This window comes from Ursus americanus, chromosome 18 (assembly GCF_024610735.1).
Source record: "Ursus americanus isolate L20-20 chromosome 18, mUrsAme1.1.p, whole genome shotgun sequence".
Lineage (NCBI taxonomy): Eukaryota > Metazoa > Chordata > Mammalia > Carnivora > Ursidae > Ursus > Ursus americanus.
Window position 1 is genome coordinate 28113001 of NC_142144.1, and position 19746 is coordinate 28132746.

General features: G+C 35.5%; 1 long non-coding RNA gene across 1 annotated transcript in view; it reads left to right on the forward strand.

Moving 5' to 3' along the window:
* LOC148108575 (uncharacterized) overlaps positions 1-19746 on the forward strand; it is a 273205-nt gene that overhangs the window by 128985 nt on the left and 124474 nt on the right. The window lies entirely within an intron of this gene.

Sequence of the window (19746 nt, forward strand, 5' to 3'; positions counted from 1 at the left end):
CATATATAATTATTAATTCATTGTGGTGGGAGAAGGAAGGGAAGAATGAAGGGGGGTAAACAGAAGGGGGAATGAACCATGAGAGACTATGGACTCTGGGAAACAAACTGAGGGTTCAGAGGGGAGGGGTTGGGGGATTGAGATAGGCCAGTGATGGGTATTAAGAAGGGCACGTATTGCATGGAGCACTGAGTGTTATATGCAGACAATGAGTCATGGAACACTACATCAAAAACTAATGATGTACTATATGGTGACTAACATAACATAATAAAAAATTTTAAAAAATGTATTTTCTCCTTATATGAATTTTACTAATGATGTGAAATTAATGGTTAATTTTAGTTACAAACATTTATCATCAGTTCTTCATTATAAATATTCTTCGTTTTGTTTTCTTTGTAAGCTTCTTTCTTTGTAATAAAGCTTAAGTTTACATTATTTATTTTTACAAACATAAAATTGGATATTATTCATAATTCAGAAAATCCTGAATTTACTCAGCTGCTCTAAAACATTTTCTTGTCTCTGAGAATACAAAGAAGTCTATATTATAAGATCCTGCCATTTTGTCTCTAACTACTTGTCCCAGAGATTTAACCCTAGAAGGCTCACTAAGAATACCACTCCTTCCCTCTATCCATACTTACTTGCTTCTGTGTGGTCCTTGGACCAACCCAGGTCTATTAGAATCCTTTCCCAAGATTTTAAACCAAGAACTAGGAAAAGAGTCTTCTCTCCAGGTTGGTAGCCACATTTGTGAAACTAAAAGGCCCATGGTAACCATGTGGAAAAGTGTGCAATGACGAAAAAGAAAGCCATTTCAGCAAGCTGTGAGACTGAGAAAGAACATTCTAAGATGTTAAGTATGTTACCATGTTTCTTTATATTTAATCAGTATTTGCATCATGAAAGTTCCAATTCAGAATTATCCTTTTTAATCCTAAACACAAAACATTCTCTCTTCTGTCCTCTAAAAGAGAATATTACATTGTGTTTAAGAACTTGAATGAAGGCATTAGACAAACATTGTCTTTGAGAATACAAATGATAATTCTGTTTACACAAATGACATTGTATGTCATGGATTGGGGGTATCATCAGGATATTTGCTTGCTCAGAAATATTTCTTCAATTCTATATTTGGGACATTGGGTCCTGGTTTCTGAGATGGCTAAATGGATTTGTCTAGAAGGCACGTTTCCTGTCTGTTAATCCTGCCAACTTCATCCTGCCATTGCCAAGGTAAAGAATTTTTATTCAACCAGATTAGATCCTCTTTGATGCAAAAGTCTACTGAGAAATATGCAGCACCAACTCTGAAAAGTAGAACTGTAAGAAAAGGCACATTACTTAAATATATCGAAGACATATAGTGTAAAAAACTTTTCCACTTATTTTTTCTTTAAAATTATTCTTTATGTTAAAAAAAAAAGAAAGCTATGGAAATTAGAGGATGAATGAATGACAGATTCTGAATTGAAGGATGAGACATTTGGCTTTATTTTTTTTTTTTTCATATTAACCTAGTTATTTAATATCTTTGAGTGTCAGGTAAATGGAAACAATAATCTCTACTAACAACATGGGTTTGTTGTAAAATCTAATGAGAACAAATTTGGTGAAAGAATTTGGTAAGCTATAAAAGATTGTAGTGGAATCTAATTTTACATGTTTTGTTGTAATATGGAATATATTATGAAATAAAACCATATCTCCCTTAACATGTTTAATTCATATTGAAATGTTACACAACCAAGCCTGAAAATCATGAGTAGATGTAATTGACTAATACAGTCGCTGTTATTATAGTCCTCAGCAGGAAGATTATGCATATTCAGAATTTATTTTTTATTCCAATTAAAAAATGATTTACAATGCCCATGTTCTTTTATTTGCTTTGCTATAAAAATTTCAAACCCAACTGTTTAGCTTACTGAAGGAACTAATTGCTCTTTCAGTCCTTCATCTCTCATTGCTGCACCCATGTAGCAATTCTTAGGTTTTTATTATTACATTTATGGTCTCTTGTTAGCAATTGGGAAGGTTCCCAAAGATTACCTGAACCATGGGATGAAAGAGTATTTTAAGCATCTATATATCTTAGGACTTTTTGAAATTTTTCAATTTATAGATTGTGAAAGGTAATTCAACAAAAATTATGAATCCATTTAATTTTACATTTCTCAGAAGTTCTTGGAGTATGAGTCTTGCAGGAAATCAGAACAACTCAAAATCTTGCCTTAAGTGTTAATTATTTCTCACATTTGTCCTTTGAATGTGCAAAGCACTGCAGAATATCTGAAGCCTACCAGGGAGTAAAGAATTATCGTTTTTTGTTGTTGTTATATTTTGTTTTTCCTGGTAGCAGAAGTTCAGTTTCTCAGTTCCTGTTATTTCTCATGCTAGTTCTTGAATGTGCATCTAGAAATTATTCGCTTCACCACTATCTCATGGTGCCCCTAGGATTTATTCATCTTCTTTCAGTGGCTAGGTGACTTATGCAATGTGAAATCCAGATTGTATTTCTTTGTATATTGCTGACCAGTGTGACCCCTAGCTCTTATCACAATCCATAGTTCAAAGAAGGCCCTCAAATAATATTTGTCAGAGAGATCAATTTGAACGCAATTCTAATTAAGTAGGAAAAAAGAAATGAAATCTAATCTTAGAAAAAAAATTGTCAAAAGTGATCAAAGGAAAATATAGTGCCTGGAAAACCATAAATAATATTTTTTAAATGTGTAGAATGAGCAAGAGTAAATGAATACATAGTGGGTTTAAAATTAAGCACTGACTTAAGGTTTTAAAGTAGAAACTGACAGGGGCGCCTGGGTGGCACAGTCGTTAGGCGTCTGCCTTTGGCTCGGGGCGTGATCCCGGCATTCTGGGATCGAGCCCCACATCAGGCTCCTCTGCTGGGAGCCTGCTTCTTCCTCTCCTGCTCCCCCTGCTTGTGTTCCCTCTCTCGCTGGCTGTCTCTCTGTCAAATGAATAAATAAAATATTAAAAAAAAAATTTAAAGTAGAAACTGACAAACTGGATTGCAAGTGAATTTGGTAACATGAATATCAGGAAAATTGGAAGCTTTTTCACAAACTGTTTCCTGTAGAAGACACAAATATTTTTCCAGTAGTGTAAGGCTGACCCAAAGCAGTAACTTTCAAACAGATGTCTTGACATATCAGTGTGCTGGTGATCAGAGGAAAGAAACTGGTGGGAAAACAGTACCTCTCCAGAAATACCACATAAGCTTGAAGTCTGACTGATTTGTGCAGCAATATGTGAGGAGCAGATGTTACAGATTGGAGTGTATTGTACAAGTAAATATAATATCCAGGAATTGCAAGGGTGGTACAAAGAATTTTTGAAAAGAAGACTAAAAACCTCATGCCCAAACTGCCTAAAATCCAGCTTAGTTCTCTAAAATAATATTGCCTTATCGAGTATCAGAATTCAGGAATATTATTTTTTCCTGTAGCAAGATGAGAATTTTATGCAAATGTAGTAAGTATGGTCTCAGAGAAACTTCTCTAGAGACTCACTGAGAATGATTCAATGGGTATACATAAACAGAGTGGTCTTTACAATATAGTCTATAAGTAAGAAACATTTGAGAAAGAATACCTAATAGATCATATTTCTGTCAAAAATAGTGACCAAAACCAAGCTATTGTAGATCCAAAGGTCTTTTAATTTGTCTTCTTAGATAAAGAAAAGTCATTGTTTTGTGCATTAATCAATGTGGGAAATCATAATCAGGAACTCACAGGATTTTAGAGAGGGCAGGGAAAACATGAGATATTGCATGCCAAGCCTTTAGAACTGGGTATGGCATACTAAGCCTGAGGGAATATTAGCTAGTAGTAGATATAATAGTAATATAACAGCTTAGGCATAGCTAAAAATGTAATCAATTTATATCATAAATCCAAGCCTTTCCAATGAAAAAGTAGGAAGAAAGAGGGATTTTATATATATATATATATAAATATATATATATATCAGCTGTTTATTAGAGAATAAAGCCTAATTAATAGAAATCCTTTTCTCACAGAAAAGAAGTGTTGGTGAGGACACCATCATTAAAGGCATGCCTATGGACCATTTCTGATAATATATTTTCCTTACTTTAATAGCTTGCAGCAATTCTTTATATTTGTGTCACTTTCCATTTGTATCCAAAGAAGTGCCCTCCAATATAATCTGTGGGCTATGGGAAACATTTTGTCATTAAGCCAAAACCAATAATGCAAATCTGATTCACTTTTACACTTTATTAACTAAGTATAAATATTTCTAATAATCTTTAATATTCTGTTTCTAAAGTGTGATACAACCTAAAACCATAAGAAGTTATTTAAATTTCTGGGGTTGGAGGAAGGACAGCTTATAAACTACAAGTAGGAATGGAATTCACATGATGGGCAGTATGTTTTGGGAACCATCACAGTATGAGTCTTTCCCGAGCCAGGGATCTTCCACATCCTAGAAAACTCTATTGCCAAAGGTATAACGGCCAGATACAGCATGCATGTGGTCGGGTAACCTAAGCTTGACTAATTTAACCCCCCCCAAATTTTAATAAATCAGTGTAAAAATAAACAAAAACACCTTAAAATTTGTTCTTCTGCTGGTAACTGTGATGTTTCAATATGCCATGCTTAGTGTCCAGTGGTGGACTCATAGAATCAAGTTGTTCCTGAGTTATGTTCTCAGAATTCATGAAATTCATGAATTCAATTGCCTGCATACTCTTGATCCTTGCTAGTTTTCTTAGATGAATTTTCTAGCACTTTCTTGTTTCTATGAGCCACTCCATAGCTTTCCAAAAAAATTCCACTTCAGTCAATTATTACGGACATCCAAGAAGTTTATTATAGATAATGACACCTAGATGGGAGGAATTTGAGTGCTTTGGTTATCTTGCATATTTGAAGCTAGAGGCAGCACAAATTTAATAATCAGAGTTTGAATAAAAGGATACATAATACACAGTAGAGGAATAGCCAAATAATCATCTATATTTATTTCGAAATAATTTCCCAATAAAAATAAGTGGTTGGGGAGAGAATTGCCAATTCCATACAACAGTATGACAGGCAAAAGGAGTATCAGAGTGAGATAGCCACAGATATTGAACTTGGATAGCTAAAAAAGCAAAAACAAAGACAAAAACAACAACAACAACAGTTCAGACAATTAATAACCTGAGGCACCAAATGAATGCTTCAGGCTTTCTATTTCTATCCAGAATTGATCTTTTATACTCTGATGTTGCAAGTAGAAGTAACTGAAAGCCTAATGTGAAATTTTATCTTTCAGGTCACTAAATTAAAATGTTACTTGTCTTGCAACCTTGCTTGGGCTCTTTCATAAAATATGGGGCATTTATTGTTTTAAGTTTGGGATACCAAGAAATGAAAATAAGTTAGAGTTTAGAGTTTTTTATTAATCTCTTTCAAAATCTCAAGAATATTACTGAAATTAAAAAAAAAAAAGAAAAATAGTAAAAAATGTCACTGAAAGTTCTTACTAACTAAAGTGCCCCTTCCCCTTGCTGATGAGACTGATTTTTCTCTCTATTAAATAAATTGTAATGTCCTGAACATAGGGAATAACAGGGGAGATAAGGCAAATTCTCCTCTTGTTGTGGCATTATATTTGCTCTACTTTATCTCTGCAACTGTATCTAGAATCAAGTTCAGACATGTTGTTGGGAACAGAGGAGCAATTCTAAAATATAAAAGAATACATAAAAGTAGCTGGAAGATTTTTCTAATTTATGTATGTAAAATATATTGAGCATATGTGTAGGGATAGATTTTGATGATGCTTGACTAAGAAGAGAAGAATAACATTTTGAATCAAGCTGAATTTATTAATGGAAGTACATTTATCAGAATTTCTGTATTAGTTTTGCTAAGTCAAGCAGTGGGGCATTGTAATTTTTGTGCACTTACTGGTTGAACATTGGATGAGGTGGCGAATAAAGTTGAGGTACCAGAATTTCCTTTATTTTATATTGGGAAGTGACTCCAGTAAATTAGGGAAATAGAAATGATGTGTGGACTTTAAATATGTAACTCATCTATTGCTTCTCTCATCCTAGAGAACTCCATAAACAATTCCTCTACCAAAGTCAGAAGAAATATATTGGTGTGCAGGGAGTGCCCAAGATCATTCCCAGATTCAGTGATTCACTATGAGGTCTCACAGGATTCATGATGTAGTTGCACTCATGGCTATGATTTATTAGACAGAAGGGATACAAAACAAAATCAGCACAGGGAAAATGTGCATGGGAGGAAATTCCAGAGGAAACCAACCTCAAACCTCCAAGAATCTTCTGTTGGTGGAGGCCCATAGGGCATGTTTAATTCCTCTAGCAAGGAGTTATGACAGCACGTGAGAGATGCTGGCTATCAGGGAAGCCCATTAGAAATTCACTGCTCAATGTTTTTACTGGGACCTGGTCACATAGGCATCCTCTTCTTAGCAAGTCCCAACATTTCAGACTTCAGAAGTGAAGCAGGTGTTCAGCATAAACCACATTGTTTATACAAACCATCCAGGCATAGTGAGCCATTTTTATCAGTTCTAAGAATTGTGAAAACCCTTCTAAAATCCAAGTTCCTGGGAATCTAACCAAGTTTTAACCTTATGTGTAGGTCTTTCTAAGGAAGGCAATCTCAGGCCTGCTATGTTAACTCTTTGCAGCCCAATTAATGAGAGAACAGCATTTTTGAAAAATGCTTAAATGTCTCTGTTCTGTAGTCTTGCTTTCTGGTGTAAAATTCTATAGTTGAAAAAGGACCTCTGATTTTAAATGAGGGTGAGAGGATAGCAGGGTGCCAGATGGGAAGTGGAGGCGCTTAGTTTCTACTTGTTCAGAGGCCACATGGATATGGGTTTACTTCAATAAATAAAAGGATAAACATGGTAAACAAAACAGTCTAACCCTAAAAGATCTTTCTTCATTACAATTGTTCATGGTGTCCTTAGGTATAAAGGAGATAAACAGATAAGGTGCTGCTTAGAATTCATAATCCAAAAAGGCCAACAAAATATTTTCAGTTGCAGTGTATCTGATTATTTAACCATCAAAATAGCAAGGTACAAACTTTCAGTAGTTATCAATTCAAGGTATTTGTAAATAAAGGGAAACTGGGTTCACCTAAGGAAGCATATTGTAATCAAATCATAGATGCTATGATTCTCCCTCTTACCATGCCCTAAAGTGATCTGCACCTTTTTATCCAAGTAACAGTGTACAGCATAAAGGAAAATATAGAGTTTATTTGGGGGAATTTTGGACAGTTGCTGTGGTAGACTGCAACGTGCACATCTCCACTTACTCTCCTATTCATATATATTTGAAATTCCATAGTAAAGCCCGTATTCTTATAATCCTTGTAGTGATATGTGCGTTGTTTTAACTGAACTCTAATAAACTTGTTCTAAGTTAATAATCATTCTTTTGGTACAAATTTGTCACTGAAACACTCCAGGAAATGTGGAAGAGGCTTATGATAGGTAAAGGAATACAATTTTTAAACTAGTCAATCATACATTAGGCTCAATGGAATCTTTCCATTAAAATGTCTTCCATTTATGAATAAATAGTAAGGATACATCTCAACTAACAACATCCTCATAGTTGTTTTTGTCCTGGAAACTCATGACTATAAGAAAAACCAAATGGAAGTTCCTGGGATAATTCTGTGTGTCAGTATTGAGTCAGAAGCAACACTGCATTGTTGTGGGAATCACACATCATAAAACTAGCAAATTTCCGAAGTGCTAATTCCTATTACATTACCATTTAACTCTTCAGTTTGGCCAAGACAAAAGATAAATTTGTCCTTAAGAATTACAGAGCTTTATCATGAACTTAATTAGGTGGTTTTCCAATTGCAACTACTATCCCAAATGTGCTTTCCTTACTAAAGCAAATCAATACTGCCCCTGGCATCTGGTATGCTGTTATTGATCCAGAGATAACTTTTTTTCCCCTCTAAACCAGTAAACAGCAAACATGAAAAGCTTTCTGCTTTCACTAGGCAGGGACAGCAGCCCAGTAGGGTACTTCCAAATCTTAAGTCACCATCTAGTTTTTTAAAAATCTTGAAAACAGGAAATAGAAGTTCTCTTTAGCAAAGAAAAGTTCTTATCTAAGAACGTGTGACAAAGTCAATGAAAATACAGAGATTTTCTTCCTTGCTAAACTTTCTACAAGTCCAGTGATTTGCGGTGTACTGGGGTATCCCCTTCAAAGCTATAGATAAATGCATCATAGAATCAGTCTCACTAAAAATGAGCTACAACACCTAGTGAGTCTAATAAAAATTGAGGTGTAATGGGGATTCGATGTATAGCATGCCAGCTATAGTTAATAATACTGTATTGCATATTTGAAAGTTGTTAGGAGTAAATCTTAAAAGGTCTCGTCACAAAAAATAATTGTGACTGTATGGTGAGGGATGTTAACTAGACTCACTCGGGTCATTTTACAGTATATGCAAATATCAGATTTTGTTATATACCCAAAACTAATATAATATTGCATTGTCTATTATACCTCTATAAAACAGATTAAAAATGAAAAAAAAATTGATGCAATTCAAATTACTTTTGAGTATGATACTCCAAATCATTTAGTTACTGAAAGCCTTTTCCATTTAAATCCTTTACCTAACAGTTAGGTTTCAGTTCGAGCAATTTGATATTCAGCTTTATGACTCAGTAGATTCACTGATGCCCACAATTCCTGTAGCAGAAGGGGGTGCTTTATTTCAACTACGGCAAAACCTAATAGGAGAATCACAATAAAGGCCCTAGTTTCTTTCTTCCTCTCTTTCTCGCTCCCTCCCCTCCTCACTCTCCCTCCCTCCCTCCCTCCCTTCCTCCCTCCCTTCCATCCACCCATCCACCCATCCATCCACCCACCCATTAAAGTCATTCCCTCTTTAATAAGTAATGATTCTCCTTTTAGAAGGCCTTTTAGGGGCACCTGGGTGGCTCAGCAGATTAAGTGTCTGCCTTTGGCTCAGGTCATCATTCCAGGGTCCTGGGATCGAGTACCACATCAGGCTCCCTGCTCAGCAGACAGCCTTTCTCCCTTGTCCCTCTCCCTCGGCTGCTCCCTCTGCTTGTGCTCCCTTTACTCTCTCTCTCTCTCTGTGTCAAATAAATGAATAAAATCTTAAAAAAAAAAAAAAGACCTTTTATCTGCTACTAAGCCCTTATGAAGTTTGAACATCTGACCATGGGACAAGTGAACATGCCTCCTACCAAGCTGTCCATGATCAGCTAGGTGATATCTGTTTAGCCTTAAGGCAGTTGTGCCCTGCAGCACTCTTTTGTCAAGTGAATGTACTTTTTATGACACTAAACCCAAGGATGTTATGAAAGCTTAAATTAGTTGCAGGTAAAAAACTTATTATCCCCAACACTTTGGTTTCACTTCTCTGTCCTTAACTCACACTTAAAGATTCATGTGGATGACTTATAAATAATTGAATGAGTTGGAAAATATGAGCCTGATTTATAAATGACTTTATTGATTGTAACAGCCCAAAGTTCACTGCAATGCTATTAGAACCTCATTCAGAAGTGTCCTAAATGTATACAGGGAAGTTCTTTTATTGTGGGGAAAAAAACCACTTTAATCAGGAAATAGCATTTCCTCTGCCTGGAAGATGAGATGGCTTGAAATAAGAATCTTCAGGGATTCATGGGCAGTGAGCAGTGTTTTTGGGCTGATGATCAGAGATTTGGGAGGAACAAAGTTGGAGAATTAGTGATTAGGTTGTTTCAAAAAGAAGTAAATGGCTGGGACTCTCAAAAGTTGTAAAATATGTGTTTTATATACATATTCATTAAACGTCCCACTCTGAAGGTGGTTCTTAATGTTAGATGGAAAGAGCATCTACTTGTATAAGTATCAGTGATCTCTGAGTAGGTTAAAATCAGACATTGCTACATATAACAGGAAAAATAAAAGACCAGCAATTAAAAAAAAATTTGTATTTCTCTAGTAGAAAACACCTTGAGCTGTGTAGTCCATGACTGTTATGTGAGCTTCATTTTCATGAGTGAACTGTTTTCCTTCTATTTTCTGCCTCATTATCTTATTAATGTTCTTTTCCACTTTCACATTCAGCTTATGACAAAACATTGTTACTAGAGCTTTAAGCATTAGTTTTGCATGCCAACGGACAGGAATGTGGGAAAGCTACAATACAAAAGGACCCAAACATCAGCTAAGCCATGTTTTAGAAATCTTTCACAGTACTTTTATTTTTATATCCCTTAGATCAGAACTTAGCCATGTGCTTTCCCCTGGATGAGAGGCAAAGAAAGTCTTTTGGTTAGTCTTTTGCTGCTCTAGATAAAATTTGGGTTCTACTATTAAGGATGAAAAAGCAAAGGTACAGTTAGTGGAAAATAGCAGTCCTGTGACAACCTGTTTAATATGCCGTCCCTTGGCTTAATCAATGTCTTGATTTGAAAAAAAAAAAAAGCTGTTTTGGCATAGAATCAACAACATGGATACACCCACTGCAAAGGCTTGTTTATCCTCCACCTTACCTATGTCTCACAGCAGTTTGCAAGAATAAGGTGATTAAGGTAATATCAGTATTAAGGTATATGCTCTTATTCATCTGTTCATATATGGTTTATTTCATTCTTAGCCAAAGTACTAAGGTCTGGGAACCATGAAGTATAACATAATATTCTCAGATCCTTTGCTCTAACCCTGTGCATTTTGGATGAGTGATATGGCTAAGATCATCCTTCAGGTTCCTGAAAATAGAAAAATGAACTCCTCAGATAAATGGCACAGTTCATTGACAGGGGTGGCCATCACAGTTTGCATAAAAATTGACATCTTGATTTATTTTGTTTTATCAACATTTCTGCATAGGTACATTTGTCTGACAAACACTGTTCAGCTCTGGATCTACTGAAAACAGTCACTTCCTCTAAAAATAAGACTGAGGACCAGATTTAGGCTGTGCTAGTTCAACATGATAAGGCTTTCCTGGACACTTTTTAGACAGTCAGTCTTTGTCTTATCAAAATGTTTTTTTTTTTTCTTTTCTTTTTTTTTTTAAGATTTTATTTATTTGAGAGAGAGAGAGAGAGAGCATGAGTGAGGTGAAGGGGAGGGGGAGTAAAAGGGAGAGAATCTCAAGCCAACTCTGTGCTGAGCATGGAGCCTGTGGTGGCTGGATCTCAGGACTCTGAGATCATGACCTGAGCTGAAATCAAGAGTCGGATGCTTAAATGACTCATCCACCAAGGCACCCCTCGAAATGTTTGTTTTCAAACTTTAAGGTTAGGAAGGTTAAAATCATCTAGCATTTTCTTTTTCTGAGATCATTATGGTCTAAAATACTGTGGAATTCAGTATATCTCTAGGCCAGCATTTCTCATATTTTTGATCTCAGGATACTTATAAATTATTGAGGAACACATGAGTTTTTGTATGTATGGGTTACTTCTATCAATATTTACCATATTAGAAGTTAAATCTGATAAATATTTAAAATACAATAATATACAAATAAACATTCTATTAGTTTCCATAGTGATAATATCACATATCATGTAACACTTGGAAGTCCCTTTTGTACATGTATGAGAGAAAAAGAACAGAAAAGGCAAACCATGCCTTAGTATTATTATGAAAATAGTTTTAATTTCTTGAACTCCCTGGTCTTAGAGACTCATAAGAATCTATAGACCACATTTTGAGAAATGTTATTGTAGGGATTTGTAAATACAAGTCCACATGTTCCAAGATTTTACAATAGCTCAAATATTTTATTTAGGCATTGACACACATCTGAGTACACTTGCTATGTCTCAATTTTGTAATAAGTGCTTTTGTATAACATTTACTCTTACTTTATGGGTAAAGAAATTGAAGCTCAGAGAGCCAGTTTGTCTAGAGCGATGGTATTGGTGGGTTTCAAACTTAGTCTCCCTAAATTCCTTCTAACAGAGGTGTTGCTATTTTCACTGTATCATCCTTTAACATTCCAGAAGGAATAGAGGACAGCTACAATTATAGTTCAGTAATGTGTACTGGATTATAGTTTTCAAGGAATTAATATTAAATTTGAAAATATTGTATATTAGAATGTAGATTATTTTTGTTACCAACTAACTGTACCATCGTGGGCATTTTTTCTATTTGTCATTGAGAATTTCGACTAATGCCCTAAAAATTCCAGTGGCAAATTTTTGAATTTGGTTGTGTAGAATGATCTTCCATGAATGATAGAATGAAATGAGCTTTCCAGTTTTGATTTTTCATTTTCTTATTTTATAATGAAATACGAGTTTTATCTTCTTTTTTTTTTTTTTTTTTTAAGATTTTATTTATTTATGTGACAGAGAGACAGCCAGCGAGAGAGGGAACACAGCAGGGGAGTGGGAGAGGAAGAAGCAGGCTCCCAGCAGAGGAGCCCGATGTGGGACTCGATCCCGAAACGCCGGGATCACGCCCTGAGCCGAAGGCAGACGCTTAACGACTGCGCTACCCAGGCGCCCCACGAGTTTTATCTTCTTGAAAAGGATCATCTTTGGTAAAAAGAAGAGGAAAGCTATTTTGTCCTTTATATTTTTTTGTAGAGTTAAGAGTTATGTAATCACAAAGGGTTTCCGTCAGGAAAGAAAATTTCATGCAATTGCCATTTAGATAAAAAGTTTCTACTTTCTCTGGAATTTTGAAGTGGCTGTGACCCTCCAAGAAAGTGGGAACATTATTGGCACCTGATATTTCCACTGTTAGGGATCAAACCACTAAAAAGACCTTAGCTTTTTTCACACTGTATTCTCACAGTATGGGGGGCTTCTTGCTAAAAAAGTAACTTTAATTGTCTTTCTGTTAGTCCAATAAATAAATTCACATTGGAAATATCTTGAACTTAATCAGAACTGGTTATTAGACGGGCGTCTGGGTGGCTCAGTCAGTTAAGTGTCTGCCTTTGGCTCAGGTCATCATTTCAGGGTCCTGGGCTGGAGCCTGGCATCAGGCTCCCTGCTCAGCAGGGAGTCTGCTTCTCCCTCCTCTACCCCTTTCTACCCCCACCCCTGCTACAGATATCTCTTTTCCTATCTCTTTCAAATAAATAAATAAAATCTTAAAAAAAAAAAAAAGAACTATAGTTAGAATTCCAGCTCTAATGCTTAATGGCTAGGTTATCTGGATTGCATTAGTCCTTGTAAAACTCAAGTCAGTTCAGCGAATACCAGTTGGAATGTTATGTACATTATCATGACATTATTGTGAGCACTGGAGATAGAGACATGAGCTGAGACAGTCTCTTTCTTTGTTGTTATTTTGGTTTCAGTATTGTTGTTGTGGGTTCAAAGAAAGGACATACTTAGCCTTGTACCATAATTGTCTCATATTTTTAATCATCTGTAATAGTTAATTACATTTTCCTTTAGGGGCTAACACATTTTTCAGTGGCTGATACATTGTTTTTCAACATGTCAGTTAAGAAACTATATATGATTACCTCTAAAGTTCACTTTAACTTTACAGTTTCATTTATCTTGAAAATTATTGTATGAGAATTCAAGAAAAAAATGGGCACTTTGTGCATATATCATACCAGTGTCATTCTGTACATCAACTTATTAGCAAACTTTTAAATGTGCAGAAAGCATGATTGACTCATTTTGGGTAAACCAATTAGAAAGATTTGCCTTTTTGTATTTTGTTCTGTGATAATTGTAAATATCCCTTACAAGTTATCTTTAATTTCTATTTTATTACTTCTGTGGTAAGATGTGTTTTAATCCTAGGATGACATAATGGTTTTAGAAAAAAAATCTGCTTTATTGTTTCATACGATGTTCATAGAATGACAATAATGATTCTAGTGTAGGAAATGTAATAACTCAGAGACCCTAGGTAAAAAATTATATATCCTAGTTATGTACCTATAAGCACTTATATCAGTCCATCACCTATTTATCTGTTAATTTATATATCTAGAGAAAACCCACACACTCATGTTTACATGTTCTGCTATTACCGTTTTCAACCTGGGGACCATGTCTGCTTGTTTACCGCTGTACATCCTGTCCTTAGAACTAACACATAGTAAGCGTTCAGTATATATTTGTTGAAAAAAATGGATAGTTGTATTAATAAATGAATGTAGTTAGGAGAAAAAGAGTGTTAGGGAGAGTTCAGAAAAGAAAAAAAAAATTGCTGGGGATTTTTTTTAGAATAGGTGTTACTTGAACTGGTTCTTAAAGAAGGAATGAGAATGCATACATTAGGAAAAGATGAAAAAGAAATTGTTCTGGGTAGAGGAAACAGAGCAAGCAGACTTATCAAATAGAACACCTGTATTTTGGGGGATAGCATGGAGTCTAGTTGGGAAAGAACAGAGAAAACACAAAAGAGTGACAGATATGTTCATAAAATTACGATTGGGACATATATTAGCTTATTTTTGGATGTTTTCACACAGTGAGATTTTTTTTCCATAAGTGATAAAAAATTAATCATTAGCTGAAGACTAATATGAAGTTCAGTATTCTTTTCTCATTAAACTTGTTTTAATGGGTCTCAAAATTCTGTGACAGATCTTTGGTCAAGTTGTTTCTATTAAAAAGTACTAAAATCAGTATTTTTGGAAATAATTTGACCGAAATGATTTCACTCGTATGTGGAATTTAAGAAATGAAACAGAAAAACATAGAAAAAAAAAAAGAGAGAGGCAAACCATAAAACAGACTCTTAACTATAGAGAACAAACCAAGGGTTGCTGGAGGGGAGGTGGGCCGGTGATGGGTTAAACGGGTGATGGGTATTAAGAAGGGTACTTGTTGTGATAAGCACTGGGTGTTGTACAAAAGTGATGAATCACTAAGTTCGATTTCTAAAAACTAATATTACAATATATGTTAAGTAACTATAATTTAAATAAAAACTTGAAACTACACAAAATACTGATTATAGAAACTAATAACTTAAAATTGCCACATATACAAAAAATAAAACAAAACAAAAAACAATGGTCCGTCCACAGAATATCCTCCTTTCCTTCTGAATGTTTTATGATGCATTGTTATCATTAATCAGTCTTTTTTTTTTTTTTTAAAGATTTTATTTATTTATGTGACATAGAGACAGCCAGCGAGAGAGGGAACACAGCAGGCGAGTGAGAGAGGAAGAAGCAGGCTCCCAGCGGAGGAGCCCGATGTGGGACTTGATCCCGGCACGCCGGTATCACGCCCTGAGCCGAAGGCAGACGCTTTAACGACTGCGCTACCCAGGCGCTCCAGTCTTTTACTATTAAACTTAAATGGCCAATTGACACAAACAGTTCTGACATTGTTCTTCCACCACTGATTAAGACTGGGGTGGCAGGCATTGGAGATAATATTCGTTTAGACTTCTGTGCATTCTGGGCAGACTTGGTGGTCTTGCCAGCTCCAGCTGCCTTCTTATCCACTACTTTGGTGACACCCAGAGCAACCATCTGCCTCGTGTCACTAATGGCAAAACAGCCTGGAGGAGGATAGTCACAGAAGCTCTCAATACGCATAGGCTTGCCAAGAACCGTATCAATGATGGCAGCATCACCAGATTTCAAGAACTTGAGGCCATTCCAACTTTTTTCCAGAATGATGATCAGTTTCCTCCTTCAGCTCAGCAAACTTGCAAGCACTGTGAGCTGCGACGGTGTAGTACAGGTGCATATCCAGAACTGATTTGGCCTGATAGGCCAGTCAGCCTGAGATGTGCCTATAATCATGTTTTTGATAAAGTGTCTGTGTCCTGGAACATCAGTGATGGTCACATAATACTTGATGGTCTCAATTTCCACAGGAGGAAAGCAATGGTGATACCATGTTCATGTTTAGCTTTCAGTTTATTCAAGACCCAGGAATTCATGAAGGAACCCTTTCCTATCTTAGCAGCCTCCTTCTCAAATTTTTCGATAGTTCTTTTGTCAATCCCACCACGTTTGTAGATAAGATGACCAGTAGTGATAGACTTGCCAGAATATAGGTGTCCAATAATGACAATGTTGATATGAGTCTTTCCTTTCCCATTTTAGTTTAGGTTTAGTGGTGATTTTCACAACACCTATGTTCAGGTGGCAAACCCATTGTGAAAAAGTGAAGTTCAATATTCTAATAGGGAACACATAACTGGTTTTTAGTTTCTTCATTTAAAGAGTAAAAGGATCACTCTGGCTATGGTCATTTCAGCCTTAATCTAGTATTAGTATACAATTACTGTTGAACCCAAAATTGTATGATCTAAAATGATAAATTCATTCTTTTGCAAAATTTAAATGGCTACTTGTATCTACTAAATGGTTTCCTGCAATATTCTTTACAGTCATTAGTATATGACACAACTTAGCTTATTTGTAAGTTATTAAGTAATATTTCTATAGATAATTTAATTTTGTCTTTCCTTATCTAAGAAGTTTCCTCAGATCTATGGGAAAATTATGAAAAATAATTTTTCTGGCCCACATTTATTAATAGGTATACTAGGGCATATCTACTTTAAATCCTTTGTAGAAAAAGGCAGATCATAAATGAAAGCATAACAGGGCGCTTAGGTGACTCAGTCGGTTAAGTGTCTGACTCTTGGTTTTGGCTCAGGTCATGATCTCAGGGCCCTGAGATCAAGCCCCTTTGGGCTTGGTGCTCAGTACAGAGTCTACTTGTCTCTCTCACTCTGTTCTTCCCCCTGCCCTCTCTCTGTCCTTCCTTTCTCTCTCAAATAAATAAATAAAATCTTTTAAAAAATTAAATGAAAGCATAGCACACAATTTTTCTATAATACTAAATGATTCTGCAGACCATATGTAGCTTATCTAATGATGTTAATAGCTTAAAACTGCTTTAATATTTGGAAAAACACTTATAGTTTAATAGTGTTAACTTTTTCCTGAAACATATATCCTCATTGATAGCTGCATGACTAAGTACAGCACAGTGTTTGTATCAGATTCCACATAATTTTTAGAAGCAATTTTGTTATTCTGTTTTCTTTTATTTTTTATTTTTTATTTTTTTTTAAGATTTTATTTATTTATTTGACAGAGAGAGAGACAGCCAACAAGAGAGGGAACACAAGCAGGGGGAGTGGGACAGGAAGAGGCAGGCTCCCAGCAGAGGAGCCCGATGTGGGGCTCGATCCCAGAATGCCGGGATCACTCCCTGAGCTGAAGGCAGATGCCCAACGACTGAGCCATCCAGGCACCCCTGTTATTCTGATTTCTAATCAAGATTGAAGACAGCTTCAAAATTCAACACCTTATTTTACCAAAATTCAGTGACAACTTAGGGTCTTTTCTTAACTTCATGTCAATTCTACCCTAAAGTAAAATCAAGCTCTTGGATACACTTTACTCAGCTTCAAAGTTAACATCATGTGCAGTCATGGTACTAGTCTTAAAATTAAGATAATTGGGACAATACTACTAACATTGGTAAAATACTATTAGCCAAAATACAAAATTAATTTTGATTTCTCTTTCTTTCTTTCTTTCTTTCTTTCTTTCTTTCTTTCTTTCTTTCTTTCTTTCTTTCTTTCTCTCTCTCTCTCTCTCTCTCTCCTTCCTTCCTTCCTTCCTTCCTTCCTTCCTTCCTTCCTTCCTTCCTTCCTTCCTTCCTTCCTTTCTTCCAGAATCTAATCCAGAAGCCTGCATTGCATTTTGTTGTCCTATCTTTTGGTTGCCTCTGGTTTGTGACAGTTTCTGAGTCTTTAATTGTCTCTTATGACATTGACATTTCTGAAGAGCATTTGACACTTTTGAAAGTATTTTGTAGAATGTCATTCAATTTGGGTCTGATGTCTGTCTGATGTTTTCTCATGACTATGTTGAAATTTTGAATTTTGGGAAAAAAATAGAAGAGATGGGCCCTGCTGATATGAATGGATCACTTCAGCAGTTACGTGTCATTATGGCTTATTATGCTGATATTAATCTTGATCCTTTGGTTAAGGTGGTGTCTACCTGGTTTCTCCATTGTATAGTTATAATTTTCCCTCGGGTAATTAAGCAATACCTGAGGGAAAATACTTTAAATTATACAACGTTCTACTTCTCTTTAATTTTACCTATTAATTTTGGTCTACAATAATTATTACTGTGGGTTTCTAATATTCCTCACTTAGTTATATTTATTAAATGGAATTTTTCTGTAATTAAGAGATATCTTTTCTTCATTTCCTATGGACTCATGCATATGTGTTTTAATCCTTGGGTTATGATGCACAGTTATCATTGTTTCTCAAATTGTGCTAGCTTTGGCTACTGGGAGCTCTTTCACATTGGCTTCTGTGTTCCTTTGACATGCCATCATTGTCATCATCTTCTTCCTTTATCAGTTCTTTATCTCTTGGCATGTTAAGTTATTCCTGGTTTATGTTATATTTTTCTTTATCTTTGCTTTGGAATCAACTACTTCTCCAAGGTTCCCTGGTCTCATTTCCTGGGGCTGGTATTTAGAAACTAAGATCTGTGCACTAGTTCACTAGTTTTACTAGGTGCTACTTCGGTATGCAAGCTCTAGGTCCTCTCATTGGATAGAGACAGGAAATGTTTCACACTTCTGTATTTCTTTTATATACACACCTATTTTTAAAACCTGTGAAATCATACCAAACTCAAAATAACTAATAACTCCAAATACCTGATAACTCCAAATTGAATCCTACATTTCAGGATTTATTATATCATTCTGTCTTTGTTTATTTCTAACTTTTTCCATCAGCAAGAAACCTGGCTTTCAATTTCTACAATATATATATTTATTTGTTATACATTTAATGTACAGTTGACCCTTGAACAATGCAGGGGTTAGGGGTACTGACCCCCCATTCAGTCAAAAATCTGTGTGTAACTTTTGACCACCCCCCTTCCCCAGAACTTAACTGCTAAGAGCCTATTGTTGAACATCTTACTCATAACAAACAGTCGATCAACACATATTTTGTATGTTCTTACAATCAAGTACACTAGAGAAAAATATTATTAAGAAATTCATAAGGAAAATATATTTACAGTCCTATACTTTATTGAAAAAAAAAAACCTGTGTGTAAGTGGACCCATACAGGGGCACCTGGGTGGCGCAGTCGTTAAGCGTCTGCCTTTGGCTCAGGGCGTGATCCCGGTGCTCTGGGATCAAGCCCCACATCAGGCTCCTCCGCTAAGAGCCTGCTTCTTCCTCCCCCACCCCCCCCTGCTTGCGTTCTCTCTCACGCTGGCTGTCTCTCTCTGTCAAATAAATAAATAAAAATCTTAAAAAAAAAAAAAAAAGTGGACCCATACAGTTCAAATCAGTGTTGTTCATAGGTCAACTGTGTATCTCTGTATATTCATTTTGTTCAGTTATGGCAGAAACGAGGACAATAGCTGATAGCTGGTAGCTGTATACCAAATGTCAACAGTAACAAGTGCTAAGTACATTGGGATTCTATGTTAAACTGGTGGATTCCATTAAAAGATTATTTGACTTCTTGACTTTTTTAGCTGTTACTTAGCTTAGTAATTAAACAGAACCTAATGGCTTTGAGAGGATTTTTCAAAGTCCAATAAAAATGGAAACATGTATCATTTGTAACCAAATTCCAATATTGAATATTAGTATAAGTATACCTCTAATAAAGTTTGCATTTGAAAGCATGCTTTGCCTATTCACCAGGCAAAATTTAATACTAATGTTGATAATAATAATAG